The sequence below is a fragment of the Gopherus evgoodei genome, chromosome 21, assembly GCF_007399415.2.
Source record: "Gopherus evgoodei ecotype Sinaloan lineage chromosome 21, rGopEvg1_v1.p, whole genome shotgun sequence".
Classification (NCBI taxonomy): Eukaryota; Metazoa; Chordata; order Testudines; family Testudinidae; genus Gopherus; species Gopherus evgoodei.
Window position 1 is genome coordinate 7209587 of NC_044342.1, and position 16761 is coordinate 7226347.

Genomic DNA, 16761 nt, shown 5'->3' on the forward strand with positions numbered 1-16761 from the left:
CCTCTCGTTCACTTCAATCAGAGAAATAACACTGACTAGTTCGTGTTCTCAGCCAATTGCAAAGCAGATCTCTTCCCTGTCCCACTTACCACTTCCTCTTATCTGTCTCTCTTTCACCCTCACTGTACTTCCTGTATCCTGTTTCTGTACTCCGAGACCGAGGTTAGCGTGGTGGGGAAGTTGCAAGTTCTCTAATGCGGTTTGAATCGTTTGCTGGCCACCCACGTGTTAGGATCGAACCCGTGTTCAGACTGTAGGGGGTGGAGAGCGGTGTTCCGGCGGAGGGAATCGGGCCCTGGGGCTGTTGAATTCAGAACAGGTGGGTCACCCCAGGTGGGGCAGAAGGTTAGTGGGAAAATGGTCTGTTAAAACTGTGAGATTGTGCTGAAATTCCCATTGAATTCGCAGTATCTGGGCGAAACGGCTGGCCTGATTTGTCCCTGGGTTTTAATAAATGACCATGTGGCTGGCCGCAGCGTTTCTCTTCAGGCCTGCATGAAGCGACAGGTGCTGTGGAAAGAGTTTATTACCCCTCTCTACTCATCTCTTCTCCCCCGCCCCGATGTGCTGTGGTGACTTTTTTCAGGGCAGGCAGGGAGCGTGCAGCAGAGCTCGGGAGCGAACCCAGGAGCTAAATTCTGCCCTTTAATCCAGTGAATCCTCCTCGAGGGGGAGCAAAGTCCTGGGGCCAGTTCCTGCTGCTATAACCAAACCATAATAAACAGCAGGAGTTTTGTGTACGGGTGTATGTCCCTTTAAGAGGAAAAAGCACATGGCAGCGGTGAAGGCTGAACAAAGGACGCCCTTGCCGCGGGGGGAGCAGGGTTAGGAAGGTGGCTTCCCACTTCCAACACGTGTTCTAGGGCTAGCAGCCTCCTTCGGGGTGTGGAATGAGCTGGGAGGGGGGTTGACTTGGGGTTCAGAAGCGCTGCTGGCAGTGGTGAGATTGCTCATGCGGGGGATGTGTTTGGGGGAAGGATGGGAGCTGAAGGTCCCTCCAGACCTCCTGTCTCTAATGTAATAGCTGTGGTGGTGTTGGATGTGTTCTGCTTGCCAAGTTTTGGTCTGTGTATCCTAAACCACTGTTTGTATCCCTTCATTTTAGGCTGAAAATGGAATTGATTTGCTGGGAGGAAACAATTGCTTTGGACCAGTGCCATGTTCCAGATATGGGGAGCAATGAGCTGGTATGAGATTGACTGTTTACAGAGGAAGGGGAATCTCTTGCCCAGGGATCTACACTGTATATAACAGCAAACTGTTGAAATCTAGGAGCAACTATAGTGGGTTAGAAGAGGGGGGCTGGGAGTCAGGACCCCTGAGTTTTATTCCCAACTTTGGGGGAGTGTGAACCAGTGGCTAGAGCAAGGGAGTCCAACCTAGCTGTAGAGAAGGAGGACTCCTGGATTTTAATTGTCTACCTCTCTTTAAGGGCTTCACCAAGATGGGTAATTTCCAGGGCCGCCTAGAGGATTCATGGGGCCTGGGGTCTTTGGCGGTGGGGGGCCCCACCTTCTGTGTTAATTCGGTGGCGGTGGGTCCTTCCGCTCTGAGACCCGCTGCCAAAGTGCCCTGAAGACCTGCGGCAGGGGCCCCCGCTGCTGAATTACCGCCAAAGACCTGGCACTTAGTCAGTGGGTCCCACTCTGGCAGTAATTCGGCGGCGGGGAGTCCTTCTGCTCTGGGGCAGAAGGACCCCCCACCACCGAAGATCCGGAGCAGAAGAAGCTCCGAGGGCCCTGGCCCCACGGGAGTTTCCAGAGTTTCCGGAGCCCCCGGAGCGAGTGAAGGACCCCGCTCCAGGGGCCCCAAAAAACTCTCATGGGGGCCCAGGGCCTGGGGCAAAGTGCCCCCCCCCCCCCCCCCCCCCCCGGACGGCCTTGGTAATTTCCAACCTGGAGCGAGGACTCTAGAGTATTCCTGTTAGATCATGGTCCTGCCTCCCAGACCACCTATCTCCCTTCCCCCAGTTACTGTAGGCTGAGGTGTGTCAAACCTTCAGCTCTGGCCTTTGGCTTATAGCAGATGTTTTCAGCTCTGACTTTATCAAAGTGTCTGTTGCCAGTTGTGTTGACCGATCCAGCATTCAGCTACGATCATGGAGTGTAGTAGGAATGACTTGTGGCTTTTGGGCCTTGCTAACCTACTAGCTTGTGAGTGTCTTGAGGCCTTCAGGCTGGTGTTGCCTTAGTGATGTGAACATCAGATTTTAAATCCTCATTGTCCAGGATTGCTTCTTCTCTTCCTCTGCAGAGAAATTAATGCTATTGGTCTGAAGCTGTTCAGGTCTCTTGCTTGGGGCGTGAACAAAATTTGAGATCCTGTCTGCTCACTGTGGAGGTTAAAAGGGCCATACCCACGTGGTTCTCAGGCAATATTCAGAGCCAGGGGCCCAGCTCTTCCAACATTTGGGGCTGGGCGCCCCCCTAGGCCCCACCTGTGGCCACGCCAGAGAGTCCCGTGGTCCCTATTTGCTGCCCCCACTTGCCTTTCCGGGCCCTCAGAGCACAGCATCTCTGTCTTTGTCTCCTCCATGCTGCTTCCCTGCAGCAACTGCTGCCACAGGGTCCTAGTGCCCCCACTTCCCACTGCCAGGGCACACTGACTCTGAGCCTGCCCTTCCCTCTCAGACCCTTCCCTTTTCCGGCAGGACCCTCCACCAGTACAGCCTCCCCACCTCCAGTCACTGCTCCTGCCCCATGCTGGACAAGGAGACAGTCCTGTCCCTCACCCTCAGTGAGGCTACAGTCAGGGGCAACTACAGGGGAGGAGGCGCACGCAGCACCCACCACGGGGGAGCACAGGGAGATTCCTGGACCTGAGAGGGGCCCTAGGAGCACATGCAGTGACAGTGGTGGGGGTGAGTGTGCTGCTGAGGGGGCAGGAAAGGGGGGCTCCTCCCCCAGAGCTCTCTGCTGCTGGCAGGGAAAGGGCTGAGGGGAGTCCTTCTCTCTAGCCCCTGTCCTGGAGCAGCCTTCCTGCACCCCAAACTCATCCCCAACCCAGCCCCACCCCAGAGCCCATACTCCCAGTCAGAGCCCTCACCCCCCCACTGCACCCTCTACCTGAGCCCCTCCAGCACCCCAAACATCTTATCCCCAGTCCTAGTCAGAGCCCTCACCTCCCCACTCCTACTCTTGCCCTGAGCCCTTCCCACACCCCAAGCCCCCCATTGCCAGCCCCAGACAGAGCCCTCACTACCTATATCCCTACTCTCATGCTAAGCCCCCCCACTCTCCAAACCCCTCAGCCCTGCACCTCATCCCTCTGCACCCCTCCCATCCCCAAACTCCCTCCCAGAGCTTGCACCCCAATTCCCTGCCCCAGCCTAGGGCCTGTACCCCAGACCTCCTCCCTCACCCAAACTCCCTCCCAGAGTCTTGGGCAGGTTCGAAGGTGGCTTTTGGACAGGGATGGGTTCTGAGCACTGCCAAAATTTCTACAAACATGCCACCCCTGTTCGTAAGCATAGTAGGGAGCTTAGCCAATTGTCTGTCTGCTAAAACAAGGGTTCTCAACCTTTTTCTCTGAAGTCTCCAGAAAAATGCTATTAAAAACTCCAGGGTCCAGCAGGGGTGTGTGGGTCGGGGAGATGGGGGCGGTGTCTGGGCTTCAGGGGAGCAAGAGGAGCATTTGCCCAGCAGAGCTTGAGGCTTTAGCTCTGCGGGGCTCGAGGCTCTGCGTTTTCTGTCCTAGGCCCCTTTCAAGACTGATTCCCCACTCTGGCACTCTGAGTGTAGAAGGTGGGGAGCCCACAAGGATTCTAAAAACAAATACATGCCACTCCATGTTTGTATTAAAGTCCCTTGGTTTCAGTTTCTCTCTGACCTTGGATTGGTAGATGGTGCCACCACCTAAATGCAGAACCCCTTTGAGGCCCAGGAAGGCACACTTGGGGATTCCTTCCTGTGAGGTACCCTCAAGCCCTTTAACCCTCCTCCCCGCTTCCAGGGAAGAGCTGAGAAAGAAGGAAAAAAAAATGAGGAAATCAGTTCTTGCCATCAGGTAGTTAAACAACATGTGCACAAACCTCTTCAGACACACAAATCCAATTCTACTCTTAAAGGTATTCTTTTTCTTTTTTAAATTAATATTTACATCTGGGTATTTAGGCTTTTGCTAGATTTTAAAAAAACAATTACAAGGATTAAGCATCAAGAATAGTTTTCTTGAGGTACGATTTAAAGGTTACAAGCAAAACAAAAGCACCTGGGGTTAGCACAGAGGAGTCCACAAGCCATAAAGCAATAAAAAATGAGAAACCGAAATGCATCATCCTAAACATTTCCTAATCTACTTATGTACTCGGGGTTCCAAATTAATAGTTTCTAGGTATGATACTGAGGATTTTTCATACCTGACCCCAGGCTTCTTACACTATAGCTCTGCCCTGTACCCCCTCTCTCTGGGAGAACAACCACAGACAGACAAAAAGGGAATCTTTGTTTCAATATTAAAAAGTTCTAGTCTTCTCATTGTCTCTTTTGGCCAGGTGCCCACTCACTTCTTTTTCCCTATGCATAGCAGTGAAACTTTTTTTAACTGTACAGCAGAGGTGGGCAAACTACAGCCTGAGCTCCTGCCCCGGGAGGCTCGCCTCTGGCCTGTTCCCCTACTGTTCCTCCTCCCCTGCAGCCTCAGCTTGCCTTGGTGCAGTGCTCTGGCTGTAGGGATGTGAGCTCCTGGGGAAGCGCAGCTGCAGGGCCTGGCCTGACCTGACCAGGTGCTCTGTTCTGCACGGTGGCGTGGCTGGCTCCAGCTGGATGGTGCGGCTGCCTGTCCTGCTGCTCTGGGCAGTGTGGCTATAACACCGCCAGCCATTGTGCTCCAGGCAGCATGGTAATGGGCAGGGAGCAAGAGGGGGTTGGACAGAGGGCAGGGGAGTTTGGGGTGAGCGTCAAGGGGCGAGGGTGTGGATAGGGCTTGGGGTGGTCAGAGTGCAGGGAACGGGGGTTGAATGGGGGCAGGGGTCCCCTGGGGCAGGGGTCGGGGGGGGACAGGGAGAAGGGGTGGTTGGATGGGGCAGAGTATCCAGGGGAGCTGTCAGGAAGGGTGGGGGTTGGTGTGGCGGGGGATCCAGGGGCTGCCTGGGAACAAAGGGAGTTGGATGAGGCAGGAGTCCCAGGGGGCCGTCAGGGGACAGGGGGGTGGTAGATGGGGCAGAAGTTCCGGGGTGGGGCCTTAAAGGGCAAGAAGCAGGGTGGGGAGGTGTTGGATGAGGGAGGGCAGTCCATGCCTGGCTGTTTGGGAGGCACAGCCCCCCTCGCCCCCCCACCTTACCAGTCCTCTGTACAATTTTGGAAACTGGATGCAGCCGTCAGGCCAGAAAGTTTGCCCACCCTTGCTTTATGGGTAGCACAATTAGATAACAGCGACTAAGAGGGATTTTATAGCTGCTGGCTGGCTGGATGCCCATAAAAGGGAGTTGCCGCCAAACTTCTTTTATCACAGTGCCAGCCAGCCCAATGCCAGCCCTGCTTCATGGAGCAGCCACGGGCCCCCAGTTGAGAACCATTGTGCTAAAATATCCCCCCCTCCCCCCTTCTCCTGTTGCACTTTGCTCTGGCTATCTCTCTCCACCCTAGAAGTGACTTCATTTTAGTCCTGCTGTCTTCCCCTCCTTGTATAGTGTTAGCTTTTCCTGCCTAGCTATGCCCAGGTAGAACTAGCCTGTGGTGTGCTGGGGAATTTGGGTTTAGATGGGTCCAGAAGCAACTCTGATCTCTAGTATAGCTGCAGCAGCAGGGCAGAGGAAGAGGGTTTGTGGATCATGGTCTTATGAATGTTACTTTTCCTGTTTCAGATGGTGAAGAGGCAGGAGACTGACTCCCCAACCCCACAAAATGATTGGGGCCGACGAGGACAAATGAAGTAACTGAATCTTGAAAATGGGCTGAAATGAAACATACCGGACCTGAGCACACAGGATAGTAGGGGTAAGAGTCTCCTGCTGAGTAGGGCCTTAAAGAAAAGGGACTGAGTGATTTTACAGCCTACATGAGCTGAGTTAAGGATAATCAGCTCCTGTGCTTTCAGGGCCTGCTCTGATCTCTGTGAGGGCTAGTGGGGAGTAGCCAGAGGTGTGTTGCTGGAGGTATAGGGTGACCAGATGTCCCGATTTTATAGGGACAGTCACGATTTTTGGGTCTTTTTCTTATATAGGCTCCTGTTACCTCCCCACCCCCGTCCTGATTTTTCACACTTGCTGCCTGGTCACCCTATGGAAGCAGGATGCTGTTTTATTAGTAGTTATATTACACTGTTGCCTAGAAGCCCTACTGTGCTGGAGGTTGTAGAGTCACTTAAAGAGACCATCCCTGTCCCAAAGATTTTTTGTTAGCTTTCTCTGCTTAGGTTATAAAGGATGGAAGACAGGAAGTATCAGCATTACAGATGAGGAGAGCTGAAGACTGAGATTTTTCAAAGGAGTCCAGTGGAGTTAGGCACCCAAACCAGAGATTTTAAAGGACTTATTTGAGGTCACCCAGGGAGCCTGTGGCAGAACTGAAAACTGAGCCCAGTTGTCCCAGTCCAGAGCCTTAACCACACAACTATCTTGAGGGTGGGTGTTGATTGGAGACCCGGCCCACAAGACATTTCTTCTCAGACCCATGAGATCCTTCTGTGCTTTGTCACTGTTAGTGTCAAAGCTGGGTTTGAGAGCATGGGTGGAGTCTGCCATGAGTATATTCAATCCGTCTTTCACCTGATAACACATGCCCTGAGCAGACCCCACTGCATTGCGGATGGAGAGACGCATTAACTCCCTCTCCCATTTTGAGCCTGCAATGAAATCTAGTAGATGTGGTTAAGGTTTAAGGCCTGGAGGAACCATTATGACTAAATAGACTGACTCCCTGCATCGTAGGAAGCATAGAAAGTCACCTAGTAATACCCCCTATGACTCCCTGACTCCTTCCCATTTCTAAAATTCAACCATTATCCCCCCTATCCCTGCATGCTGCTTTTAAATAGTTCCATGCACTAGCCCTTCTCGCCTCACTGCATTTCCAGGTAACTTCACTGTGCCATTTCCCTGGCTGGAACTGCTGTGCCCTTACAAATTACTCATATGGCCTTATTGAAAAGCCAGATCTTTGTAGGCCAGACGGAACTGTTAGATTGCCTAGTCTGAGCTCCAGTTTAATACCAGCCGGAGAACTTCACCTAGCGATCCCTCTGATTGTATTTGATTAACGCATCCCTCCTAGAAAGGCATCCGTCTTTAATTTTTCAGCATCCTTATTAAAATTTGGACACCAGAACTGGATGTGATAATCCAGTATCAGACTCACTAGTGCCATATACATGGGTGAAATCACCTCCCTGCTTCTACTGGCTAGTACCTGTGGGGATTTTATCTGTCATCTTCTTGCAGGTGGAGTTGGGAAGCTCGGGAGTCCATGTTGGAACATGAGGCAGGTGGGTGAGGAAGCAGCTAAAATTCTCAACCACTTGAGGTTTCAGAGTCCTGGGTGGTGTTTTGTGTGTGGGAGGGGCAGCCGCATTGCCACTTGTAGGACTAGGAGGACTCTGCTGTGATGAACTGCATGTTCAGTCCGTGTTTCACCTGAATACCCTGATTACACACATGCCCTGAGCAGACTAATGAAACAAACACCTGCAGCAGAGGTCTGATTTGGAGGAAAGCTGATGTTCTAATGGTCTCCAATGCAACCCCATAAGTCCCAGGCAGTGAGGAGAACAAGTAGCAGATCCATGCAGACTCTTCAGAAACTTGGTTCTGGCTTTTGTGCAAATGAAGGAGTATACATGCAAGGAAAAGTCTTCCGTTTAGTTGATAGCTCTTATTTTTTAATTTTTTTTATTTTTCCCCTTTCTCTCCATTGACTTGGAAATATTTCCTCCCTGTATCTATAAGGGCAGGAACTCTAAAAACAAAATTGGATGGTTTCTCCTCTCCCTCCTCACCCTGGATCCCTTATAGGAATCACAGATGTAAGTACTGCTGGAATTTCGTATCCATCCAGTTGCTTAGCATGGCCTCATATTGGTACCCCAGGCCAATGTCACCATGGGGGCAGGTATGGGACGAGAAAGAGGTACTATGGCAGACCTAGCAGTAACAAATGTCTGGCATGGCATATACCATGCATTCCTCATTCTGTGACAGTCTCTGAATTGATCTTCCAAACATTGCCAGGCTGTCTTTCATTACCTGAAGCTGCAGATGCCTCCAGAAAGCCGTATCTTTCTGCACATATGAATAGGAACTCCTTTCTGCAGGATTTTAGTAAGGAAACTGCTTAGTAAAGGTTTGCTCATTAGGGAAATTCATGGTGTATCTCTCTAGGGAATCCTGTTGCTTTCAGAGCTGCTTATTTAAGGGAGAGTGGTCGTGATGACCGTTCCTCTTACTGCCATGAGCCATGGGCAGTGGGATTTTGTGTCATCGCAGATTAAACTTGGCCTTTCTTCACTCAGAGTGCTCTCAGATGGGTTTGGCCGTCCGTTGGCACTTCTGAATTTTGCAGGGTCAGCCACTCAAAAAGGCAGAGGGGGACTGGACTTTTGGGGAAAGAAATGGGGTTGAAAAACCAGCTGTTCTGTACATATTTCTCTGTAAACTTTGGGCAGTGGGCTATGGTAACGAGATAGTAATTTTACAATGTGAATTGAAAGATTGCCTGAGCTGAAGCGGTAGGAGCTATGCTGGCCTCAGCTGGGAGGAGTTAGTGCAGTTAAGCTATCTAGTTTTCCAAGAGGCAACTGTGTGCTGCATTCTGCATCTTTAATACTGAGATTGCTTATCTTTACAGGGATGATTTGAGATGGGCCTTCAAGGAAAATGTATCTTTCTCTCCACCGATGTCAATTGTAAGAGAGAATTTGGGCCCTGAAGATTAAAAGTTTTGGCCTGTCTCTGATCTGTATTACAGGGACTCCTCAAAGTTATGTCCAGGAAAGTTTGTACTAAAAACAGGATTAAACTAGAATGGATGTGTAAGAGTTGGGTATTTTTGTAAAAAGTTCAGTAGTAGAACTGAGGGGGAAATGGAGCTTTCTCAACTGTAATCCACTGGTGTGAATTCAGCCCAGGTCAATAGTGGTTGTGGTTGAGATTTTCACAGGAGACTTAAGGGCTTTAGATGGCATGCTGCTTTAGGCTCCTTTTGAAAATCCCAGATATTTTTAAAGCTCTTAGTCACTGTAATATCTGTGGACTTGTACAAAATTGAGGCTACGGATAGTTAATTTATTGCTTGGTCTAAAATTACTTTCCACTTTTCTGTGAATTTACTCTCCCGTGTCCACTGTCTGTCTTCTACTACCAGCACCATTTAGGTTAAGCTGAGATTTTCAAATGTGCGGAGGATTTGGACACTCAGTTCCCATTTAAAAAATTAATGGGAATTTAACAGGCATATGCCATAGATTTGAAAATCCTTAACCTAAATGTATTTAAACTACGTCTCCCTCACTCGCCTGACACCAGCACAAACCCTTATTTCGTGCTCCCAGTGTTGTTATCCTCTCTCATCCCTTTTTTCTCTCCACCCCAAATATGTAGATCCTTTCCCACTGAGTGGGCAGCCACCACTGCACATCACCTATGTATTACCGCTCTTGTGTTGAACAGCAGTGAGAGAGATGGAGCTGAGCACTAGGGCTGTGTGAACTGACTTCAGCAACATGTGGTTTTGAGTTTAGACATCCTGGGTAATATGGAAGTCAGGAGAAAATCTCAATGTCATGAGAAGAGATGCCAAGCTGGACCCTCAAAACCAGGGCCATCCGAGAAAACATGGGCCATTTGGTCATAAAGAGTTTTAACGAGTTTGTGGGGATTCAGCTGACAACAATAAAACAAGCATTTCCCCAAAACCATGTTTTTAAAGCAGAATGAATCTAAAAATTTTGTAATTATCCTATTTGCCAATCATGTGGAACTCCTCCTTATGCAGAACTTGCAGTTTTATTTTAATGTGATTGCCTTTTTACTGTGTGTGACAGTCTCACTCAATTTGATAGCGTTTCTGTGTATTTGTCTGTACATGTGTAATGTGATCACTTTTCAACACTATGCTCTCCTTTCCAGTTTTTTCAGGGAATGTTTGAGGTGCTGAGGGCCAAGAATCTATTGATTTTGGAGAAAATTGGAAAACTGAAGGGGGGGGGAGAGAGAGAGTGCTGGATGGATGGATGGATGGATACACAGAGCCCCTGCTAGCTGTGTAGCACAACTGCAGATTCAACATTTGGCACCCTGAATAGCTTCTAGACAAATAATGGGGTGTGGAAAATGGGGCATGCACACAGCCTCAGCATGGCGGGGGGTGGAGTGGGAGAAGAGCAGGGAGTGCACAGAATCTAGTGAGGAAAATTGGTTTGGGGGAAGGAGGCATGCAGCTCCTTCCATAGAGGAAACTAGAGTGCAGAAAGACCCCTTGAATTGGGGATGATGGGGAAGTGGGGCACACACAGCCGCTGGCATGGGGGGAGTTGCAGCAAGCCCCTGAATTGGAGGGTGGCATATAGGGTACTCATCAAGAAATGCAAAGAGTCCTTGATGTATACCATAAGCTCAGCCTACAGAAGCAATGAAATATGCAAACCACCAAGCTAAATTCAAATTAACAACATAATCAACACTATTGAACCCTCCAAACTAGATGGTAAGATTTGCACTTATCAGGTTGGGTGGCTGATTGAATCCACATGGAGTTATTTTATGACATAGTTATTTTGGGGGGATGGAAGGGGGGAGGTGAAATTAGGACAAATGGAGATGTCTGTTAGCATCCTGTCCCCTTCCAGCAGCTCCATCAGTGTTGGAGGCAGGGTAGAGAGAATAAAGAAATGGTTGCTCACTTATCACCCATGTCATGCAGAAAAGCACCATTTTGACCTGGCTGTTGGCGGGATCCTATAGGTGCTGTTTTGATGTGGGTTGAGAGGTTGGTGTGCGAGTGCCATTTTGATAAAGTTTTTATGGGGGACCATGGATGCAATTTTGAGGTGGGTTTGGCAGGGGTGCACTGTGTGAGTGCTATTTTGATATTCATTTGGGCTCAGTGCCATTTTGATGTGGGTTAGGGCAGGGATTGGCAACCTTTGGCACACAGCCAGCCAGCTTCCTGCAGCCCCAATTGGCCTGGAGTGGTGAACTGTGGCCAGTGGGAGCCGCGATCCCAGTGGAAGCCGCGATCCGTCAAACCTGCAGGCGTGGCAGGCTGACACAGGGTGCTTACCCTGGCAGGCTGCATGCCAAATTTTGCCGATCCCTGGGTTAGGGAGGGGACATGTGTGTGATGTTCTCACTGGGATCCCGTTTTGATGTGGGCCAGGAGTGAGCGTGTGGTCTCCTGTTGATGGGGAGTGGGTGCCCTCTACACTAGGAACCGATTTGTGCCATTTTTATGTGAATCACGAGTGGGGGGGTTCCCTGTGGAGGGGGAGCAGGCATGGGGCCTGGGTGCCAGCCTAGCAGCACTCTACACAGGGGGCTGCCTGTCTGCTTGTCAGCAGGGAAGACTGTGTGCTGCTGACGCTCAGTTCACCATATCATGCCCTTTCCCTCCCATCTGTCACCCCCTCCCCACAGTGGCCCTGCAGAAGCCAGGGAGGAACTTTCGGACCAAACCACTTCTGTAGAAGGGAATTATTTTTGTTTAAACAGTAAACTGAGACGCTTTCTGGGATACCAGCCTCTACTTAAAATATTTTGCAGCATATTGTGAAGAGCTAGATGGATTTGCGCACCCACTCCTCTCCCTCCCCCTTCTGAACAATGGTCACACACACACACACACACACACACACACACACACACACTCTCTCTCTCTCTCTCTCTCTCTCTCTCTCTCTCTCTCTCTTTCCCGCTTTGGCACCAAAGATGGGCAGCATGAGATGTTTTCGGTGGCTGAAGGAAGGAACTGCCGTGAGGGAGTGGGCGTGGGGCTGAGATGCTCCAGGGTGAGGGGGAAACATGCTGAAGCAGCGGCACACGCACGGAGACTTTACCCATGAGAGGCAGCTGCTTGTTTTCCTGCCCTTTCCTGCCTCTAAATGCTTTTAACCGCTGCGTGGTTTAAAAAAGCTGGTTCATTGAGAGACTGACCCCATAGTATTTGGGGTGATACTAACTACTCCCCATACCCTGTGTCAGTCTTGCCCCCAAATATAACCATGTGTCAAATTCACCTCACGCAGCACCAAGGTACAGCCACTGTTTTGTGAGGGGCCATTTGTGACTCAGTGGCACTGTCAAACCCAATGGGACAACTCCCTCGTCTGTCCTATACACACTATTTTCACCAGGGGTTTTAGCCACCAACACCCATTGGGTCAAATCAAAGCTGTCTGAGGCACTGGTTATGGTGCATGGTGTGCTTATGCTATGCCAAATTTGGTGATGTTGGCTCATGCCAAGCCAGTGTGGTTGGATGCCCTAAAGAGGCCACTTTATGAACCAAAAAAGAGACTGGTGTCAGCCAGACTCACATTAACAGACACAAAGTCTCAAAATTGCCATGGGATGAAACCCTGTTGGATTTACAAAAATCCATCATATGAACTCATGCCCATACTCTATTAGCAAACACCAAACGCTCATCAGCAGGAAAACATTGCATAGCTGCATTGTCAAAAGAGGTGTCACCCAAAGCAAAGAATCCTGGGTTGATGTGTGAGCAGACACCTCTGGTAGTCACTAAATCGGGATTGGTGGGACAATAGAAATCTGTGTTGGCCCATGTCATAGCCTATAATGGCATATGCAAATAAGCCATCTACTAGCACCTGTGAAACTGCCATTGGTGCACCCCACACCTGCACTGAAAGCCTTGCAGAAAAGTACAAATACACTTTGGAAGTAGTTGCCTTACTATAGAGGTGGGCAAACTAGGGCCCATGGGCCCCATCCAGGGCTCACAGGACCATCCTGCCTGACCCTTGAGCTCCTGGCAAGGGAGGCTTGACCCCAGCCCCTCCCCTGCTGTCCCCCCTCTCCCACAGCCACCCAGCTGCACATGCAGCATGGCTTGTGCCTGCCCACCTTCCAGGCTTTCCAATAAGCCTGTCCTGCCACTCTGAGCAGCATGGTAAGGGGGGGAAGTGGAGGGAGGGTTGGGTAAGGGGCAGGTTGTTCCGGGGGGTAGTCAGGGGACAAGGAGTGGTTGGATGGGGCGGAGGTTCGGGGAGGGGATGGTCAGGAGATGGGGGGGCGTTGGATAGGGGGTGGGGTCCAGGAGGGCGCGGTTAGGGGACAAGGAGCAGGGAGGGTTGGATAGGGAGTGGGGTCTTGGGGGGGCAGTTAGGAGCAGGGGAGTCCTGGGAGGGGGTGGTCAGGGAACAAGGAGCAGGGGGGTTAGATGGATGAGGGGTTGTGGGGGCAGTCGGGGCAGGAAGTGGGAGGAGGCAGATGGGGGTAGGAGCCAGGCTGCTTGGGGAGGCACAGCCTTCCCTGCTTGTCCCTCCATACCATTTTGCACCCCCAATGTGGCCCTCAGGCCAAAAGGTTTGCCCACCCCTGCCTTAATAGCCATATACTTCCCCATCAAAATGTGCACACACAATCGACTAGTCCAAGATCACAAAATGAATCTACAGAGAGGGTGGGCGAAGTGATATCTTTTACTGGACCAAGCAGAGATGGCCATGAGGTGGACCTTAAGGGATCCAAAGGCTAGATGCTGGTCCTTTAGGAACATCAGGTAGTCCAAGATGCACTGGATTGGAGCCTGAAGCAGGGGCACCTGCCTCTGAGCGCACCAGCTGGACAACCTTGTCCACTTGGCTTCATAGGTGAGCTTAGTTGACGGTTTGCGACTTTCGAGAAGCACCTGCCTTACCGAGTCTGAACAGGCGCATTCAGCGTCCAGGCTGTGAGGCGGAACGACTGAAGGTCCGGCTGCAGGAGACGACCATGGTTCTGAGAGATGAGGTCGGCGCTGAGAGGGAGATGTCATGCAGGGGAGCCTGGATTGACAAGTCCAGCAGGGTCGGGTACCAACACTGATGAGGCCAGGCAGGGGCTACTAGAATGACATCTGCCTTGTCCTGGCGGACCTTCATGAGCACCTTGTGCATCAACGGGAAAGAAGGGAAGGCATAAAGCAGCTGACCCGACCGCGTGATCTGAAAGGTGTCTGCTATTGAGCCCGGACTGTGGCCCCGGAAGGAATAGAAGGCTGGGCACTTCCTGTTGGTCTACAAAGTGAACAAGTTGACTCGGGAGAACCCCCAGGTGCGGAAAATGGAAAGAATGATATCTAGACGTATCGACCTTTTGTGAGAGAAAACGCCTGCTCAGGCTGTCTGCCAGAAAGTTCTGGACACCCGGCAGGTACGAGGCCTCAAGGCTGATGGAGTGGGCTAAGCATAAATCCCACAGAAGGAGGGCTTCTTGGCATAGCAGCGATGAGCAGGCTCCGCCTTGCTTGTTCAGGTAGAACATGGCCGTGGTGTTGTCCATTAGGACTGCTACGCAGTGGCCCTGCAAGTGAAGGAGAAAGCTTGCATGCAAAGTGTAAAGCTCTGAGCTCTTTGATGTTGATGTGCAATGACAACTCACTCTCGTGACTGGTGCCACTTGGATGACCGGTGCTGCCATGATGGAGAGCAGTGCCGCGATGAAGAGGTGCCGTGATGGAGAGCAGTGTCGCTCAGAAGACCAGTGCTGCAATAGGGAGCGGTGCCGTGATAGAGAGTGGTAGTAGGCCATGGACCAGTGCCATGGCAACAGCCAACTCAGTGATCGGTGTTCCATGCGGCGGCCATCTGTATGATGCCGTCAGGTCACTGAACGAGACCTGGACCTCGAGCGGGACCATGTTCCAGCAGTCAACCGCGATCTCGAGCAGGAGCGGATCCAAGAGCCAGGGCTGCGAGACCAGTGCCACAAGTCTAACTTGTGCCGTGAATCAGACCAGTACCTGGGGTGGTGCTGGGACTCAGAATGATGCCAGGACTCCAAATGGCGTGGAGATGCTGGTCCAGGGGCCAAGAGTCTGAACATCGTCGGCTTGCCCTTGGAAGGTACCGGAACTCGGGCCAGTGCTGGGGCCGTAGGTACCGCGGCTGTCATTTCGTTGAGCCCTCTAGCGGCCTCGAAGGTATCCGGAGTGGAGGGCAGGAGAGACGGCAGCCTTTTTTGCGCCATAGGCAGTGGAAGGTCCGGCCCCCGAAATACCACCAACAACTGCGGCAGCCGGATGTTTGGCCACCATGGTCACCGCCCCCCAAATGTCAGCGCCCTAGGTGAGGCGGTCGCCAAATGGGTTGTGCTTTCCCTGGTGGAGGGCAATGTAATCTCCTCCACTTGAACGGTACCCTGTACTGGGCTGGCATGTTGTTCGGCTGGTGCTGGAACAACTGCTTCGACCCTAACTGGGGGTCCTCACCTTAGGGATGCTGCTAACCCCTCCTCGCAATATTATAGCTTCCCTACATTTTGGACAAGACTAAGGGCTTGGCTACACTGGCGCTTTACAGCGCTGCAACTTTCACGTTCAGAGGTGTGAAAAAACACCCCCTTGAGCACTGCAAGATACAGCGCTGTAAAGCCTCAATGTAATCAGTGCGGCTCCCAGCGCTGCAAGCTACACCCGTAAGGGATGTGATTTACGTGCAGCGCTGGGAGAGCTCTCTCCCAGTGCTGGCGCTCCGACCACACTCACATTTCAAGTGTAGCCATACCCTAGAAAACCTCTGCACGAGGGGTTTGTTCCAGCAACAATCCCCAATGCTCATGCTCACCAAGGATGCTTCCCTAATCGGTTGGGGAGTGCAACTCGGGGGACATGGTGCACAATGGCGGTGGTCTGCATCAGAGATGCACCTACATATAAATCTCTTAGACCTCAGACCAGTGAAGCGAGCATGCCTTCACTTTCTTCCCCTCATAAAGAACAAATCTATTTGGGTCATAACAGACAACATAGCATGTATGTACTACATCAACAGACAAGGGTAGCTCTTCTCCCTCTGGGGCTCCCCGTCAATAAAGCCCTTTGCCACAACGCAGAATAGAAAATGTTGCTTGTTTTGCTCCAGAGCGGGACTCGGGACTGCATCCCTAGGAAAAGCTTTTCTCATCCCGTGGAACAACCCTCTCCTGTATGCCTTCCCACCAATCCCTCTGTTACACAGGGTTCTTTGGAAGATCATAGATGACAAGGCCCGGGTCATCCTTATTGCCTCGGCTTGGTCAAAACAGACGTGGTATCATTACCTACTCAGCATGTCCTCCTGTCACCCATGGGCTGTCCCCAACAGGCCAGATCTCCTTCCTCAGGTTCTTCACCCCCAGCTCCAAAGCTCCACCTGACAGCCTGGTTCCTTCATGGTTCCAAATCCATGAATTAGCCTGTTCCAAGCAAGTCCGATGAGTCTTCCTGCACAGTAGAAAAGACTCCACTCGTAAAACTTACTTGCAGAAGTGGAAGCGTTTCGCCCTCTGGTGCTCACGTAATCACTTAACACTCAATATGGTGACCGTCCCGAGCATTCTAGACTACCTCCTGAAACTAAAACAGGGCGGACTTTCGTTCAGCTCCATCAAAGTGCACCTGGCGGTGCTTACCACCTTCCATGACCTGTTAGAAGGTTATTCATTCTTTACCCACTCCACCATAAAACAATTTCTCATGGGCCTGCAAATCTCTACCCTGAAATTTACCCAGCGGTGGCTAAATGGAATCTTAACCTTGTTCTTCACGCTCTCATGAAACCTCCATTTGAGCCTTTGATTACCTCATCTTCTCCATATGACTATGAAGGTGGCTTTCTTAGTTGCAA

At 51.2% G+C, this 16761-nt stretch overlaps 1 long non-coding RNA gene and 2 other non-coding genes across 4 annotated transcripts; all 3 read left to right on the top strand.

Moving 5' to 3' along the window:
- The first annotated feature begins 147 nt into the window (after positions 1 to 147).
- On the top strand, positions 148 to 10043 carry LOC115637971. Of its 2 annotated transcripts, XR_003997388.1 has the most exons (5): positions 148 to 319; positions 1106 to 1187; positions 5804 to 5936; positions 7379 to 7959; positions 8781 to 10043. It is a non-coding gene; the product is annotated as an uncharacterized LOC115637971 (long non-coding RNA). The 2 variants fall into 2 exon arrangements; XR_003997387.1 differs by having other exon boundaries at positions 7379 to 10043.
- LOC115638433 lies at positions 7531 to 7607 on the top strand. Its single transcript, XR_003997436.1, has one exon. It is a non-coding gene; the product is annotated as a small nucleolar RNA SNORD126 (small nucleolar RNA).
- On the top strand, positions 8361 to 8507 carry LOC115638431. Its single transcript, XR_003997434.1, has one exon. It is a non-coding gene; the product is annotated as a small nucleolar RNA SNORA79 (small nucleolar RNA).
- Positions 10044 to 16761: the final 6718 nt, after the last annotated feature.